Below are 4,346 nucleotides of genomic sequence, written 5' to 3'. Positions count from 1 at the left end.
ATGCGTCGTATGTAAAATGGAACCAGAAAAAAAAAAAAGCATCGGAAACCAAATTGGAAAATTGGCACAGAACAATTCGTCGCAACTGTCTTCATTAGGGAGCAATACAACTAGCCCGACTGAAAACTTGCGAACTCCAATTCATCCATTTCGATGCGCAATTATTGCTTTATCTTACATATGGAGCACAGGCGGTGAGAGTCTATAAAAGGTGGGGCATCATATAGCCTTACTCTCCTATGCCATATTTTTTGTTATTAAAATATTTGGAAGGTCCGCTAAAACGATAATTTAGAAAATGGAAATAGCGACTAATTCTTTGTAATACCAATTGAATGTTCCTTTTTTTTTTATTTTTATTTTATTCTTTATTTTCTAATTTCTTTTCCCAATCACACAGTTATGATTTCGCCGAACCCTCGGCATGTGAAGAAATAATTATGTCACATTTTATCTGATGGGACATCTAAGGTGGCATTATGCGTCTCTCACAATGGAATCTCGTAAAATGACATTTCTTTTAAAATAAAACATCTCGAAAAAGTTCTATTCTGGAAAATTTTTCACAAAAGGAGGATCCCTATTAAGGTATTAATTCATTGCATATTTTTAGCTTCTTACCCATTTATGCTTTCTGTCTTTTTTTTCTTCTTTTTTTTTGTTTTTGTTTTTTCTTTTTTTCTTTTGTTTTTCTAGAAAAAGCGGGTTTTTTAAAGACAAATACATTGTCCTCGAATTTACAAATTTGTAGCACCGTGTTTATAAAAGGTGTTTATTAAAAAATTCCAACACACATCTCTATTCATGAATTGAACATAGCGAGGATATACAGTTCGAAAAGATTTCCCCTGCTGGTCGGTTTCACCACTCTACTGTTTGTTCTGTGGATCGGAATTTTATCGGTAAGGGAATATGTTTATTTAAAAATTATGTAAAAAGCTTTTTTTTTTCTTCACGGCCTCAACGTGTCTTCGTCCGTCTAACAAGCAGTAGTTGTGAGGCAGTACGAACCAGCTTTAATTAATTAACTTCATCGAAGGGGTGCACACATATATACATATATACACATATATATGTATATATGCATATATACACATACCCATTTCACCTTTTCTATAGATTCATAATTGCAATTATGAAGACAACCTGTTGGAAGACTTACGGATAGGATGCAACCGTAGAAGCCTCTCTGTAGCTTCTTACCATTATTATGGTGCCTCTACATAAGCAAATGAAGCTGACTATCCCGATAATAGTAATTTTTTTTATACAAACAAATATAAAGAATTTTTATCGAGTTTGAAGTATATGCACTTAGGTAAGAAAGTATTAACACTGAAAGAAATAAATAAGCTACTGTATTCCCTCGACTTGTATGTAAGTCAGAGAAAGGCAAGGTTGATCTTTTATCACTACAATAACTATTTGAAAAAATTGTATAATGATACGATGGAAAAACTGTGGGTATAATTTTCCACATCAGCAACGCGAAAAGGAATGCCACTATGTACTCAATTAGAAGTTTGGGAGAAATGTGAGGATGAAATAACTGATAACTTTATAGCAGAAGACGAATTTTTCTTAGAGCAATTTCAAACATTTATATCTGAAGGAAAGATAATAAACCCATGTTTTTTAAAATTCTTGGATAAATACGGCAGGTGATGGAAAGAGGATTTAAAAGATTATAAAGAGAAATGGTCCAGTATTCTAAGAGAGAATGCACAGTATTATCAAATGTGGTAAAATAAGGAAAGATAGTTTAAAAATATGGTCTCGCAGTATTTCCTACTTTCAAGAGCACCAGGAATGGAGAATATTTCAGCCCTTTTTTTTCTTTTTTTTTTTCGTTGTTGTTTTCCCTAATTAAACGTTAAACGAAATGGAGTTTGTCCATGTTTAGTAATCGAAGTGGTATAAGTAAAGGAAAAAATATATTCATTGATGCATTGCAAGGAATGCTTCCTTTACTGCTTTTGTTCAATTTCGTTATTTTTTTTTTTTTTTACGAATTAATCTAAGGTTGCGATGCAAACACAACAGTGCATCTGTAGCTTCGCTTGCGCAGTTCGTCTCCACCTCGTTTGTCTGTGCATCTGTCTATTCGTGTTTGAGCCATTTGTCCAATCCACTAATCGTTTATGAATTGCTCACCTATTCGTTTTTGAGCCATTTGTCCAATCGATTAATCTTTTATGGGATATTGACCCATCCGTTCACTTATTTCACTTTTCAGTGCTTTTTTCTGTAATCCCCCCAGGGATGCTATAAGAAACGTACATCCCATCTCTGCGAACCATCTTATGAAACACGTAGTAAAAATTTTTGAGAAAGGAAAGAGAAACCACGTTGAAGTGAAATTCTGTCATTTCTACGCAGACATGATATGCCATCTGGTCGTGGGAAAAGTGCAGTATCTGTCTTTCTCCCCTTTTTGTGAATGCGCATCTACATGTGCATGTGAGCCTTTGAATCGTTGTCCGGAGGAAGAAGCTGCTACATAAAGGGATTCCCTAACTGTAGTGCTCCTTCCAACCTGATAATCAGTTCTATCACATGAAGGATAAAGAAAGAAACACTCCCTCTCACGTGGTGGGTCGGTCTTTCCGACGAGCATGGCAGGAAAGCATTTTCTCTTAAGATGTCTTCGAGACGTTCTTGAAAAATGGTGAAAGTCTATAGGCGCGCATTTTAATAAATATATAAACGAAATTACAAATAAAACATAACGAATTAAAAAAAAAAAAAAAAGAATACCACTACGGTATTTCTTAGAAGCCAACTTATAGTTACAGTAAGGAGGGATTTCTTAACTTAGCAACGAATATGCTCATGATAGTGTGGCATATATATTTACTACACAAAAAAGAAGAATGTCTTCCGACCGGTAAAGTTTTCGTAGATCATACAAAAGGAGGAATTAACCTCTGGTGTGGTTGGGTTCCTACGTTTTATTTTACGCTCATTCTGAAAAAATTTTAATACTTCCTTTTCGGATGAAACAAACAAACACTTCATACGTCACAGTAATATTATTTATTGTGAATTTTTTTTCTCTTTTACTAAATATGGACTAAATAGAGAACAACACTAGACTATGTTTAATGAATCATTTAGGCATTCCCTTTAGTTTGATTTTAAACAGCTTATATGCTATAAATAAAAATAAAAGAAAAGTAAAAAAAAAGTCGCAATCTATTACAATAACAGATGAAGAAATATATTATTGTTTAACTTTATTACTACAACGTGACCCATACAACAAGATATTTCCTCATGGCACTTAGGGCTTTTTCGGTGAACGCAGAAGTTGTTATCAGACGGTTTGGGGGACATTGTATTCTACATTTCTCATTGTTCGAAGTGAATAGAATGACGAGAACTAAGCCCTCAGTTCAGAAAACACACTTTGGTTTTCACAATATTGTAATATAAATTTTCTTTTCTTTTTCTTTTCTGTTGTTTTTTTATCCTTCAATATCCTGTTATCACTAAGAAAACACATGCACTTAAAGCATTAAAAAGATTTCGCGAGTATTTTTTCTTTCTCATTTTTTTGATCGCATTAAGAAAATTAAAATCTGAGCAATATTGTAAATAAGAACACCTTTTATCTAATTCATATTGTGATTAATCTCATGGCCCTTTTCTTTTAGAACACTGTTTGTAGTTCCAAGTGGGGAAATCACATCGTGGCTAGAAATCTTCACATAAAGTAGAAAAAGAAATGGTTGCAGAAACCTTGCAGAGGTTTCCGGAGAATTGAAAATTGCCTTTCTTTTTTTTTTTTTTGCAACATCCTTTACAATAACGAATCTGTTAAGTACCCCCCTCAATGTCGAATACAGGATGTATTTAAACATAATGTTAAGGTTTATTTCAAAGAATTTACTTTAGATCCTGAGATATATTTGACTTCAACCGGAAGTCTGATATTCGAAAATAAACAAAAAGACGCCATTGAATATTATTATTACATTAAACAACAGAAAAAGAAATAGAATAATTTAGTAGAAGCATTATCGGAGGCCTTCCTTGTTGCAACAAAAGCGGATGGAATCAATGATGAAGATCGAATGAAAATATTTAGCAGCTGCTATCCTTCAATTTCAAAGGATTCATTGGATCTGGAACAATATTGGGAAACACGTTTTCTTGCATTGTTTGAGAGAAAAAGAATATGGCATTTTCAATTTGAACGTTTTTTATCGGAATGCAGTGATTCATGGAATGAATTGATAAAAAAAAATAAAGAAAAGTGGAATCAAATTCTTATAGACAAACTAAGAAAATATAACATGGAAAAAAAATAAAATAAAAAAAACAGCTAAGTATGAAGAAAAACC

This window comes from Plasmodium inui (assembly GCF_000524495.1).
Source record: "Plasmodium inui San Antonio 1 unplaced genomic scaffold supercont1.9, whole genome shotgun sequence".
Classification (NCBI taxonomy): Eukaryota; Apicomplexa; class Aconoidasida; order Haemosporida; family Plasmodiidae; genus Plasmodium; species Plasmodium inui.
The sequence above is the reverse complement of the archived record's forward strand: the minus strand, read 5'-3'. Positions refer to the sequence as shown.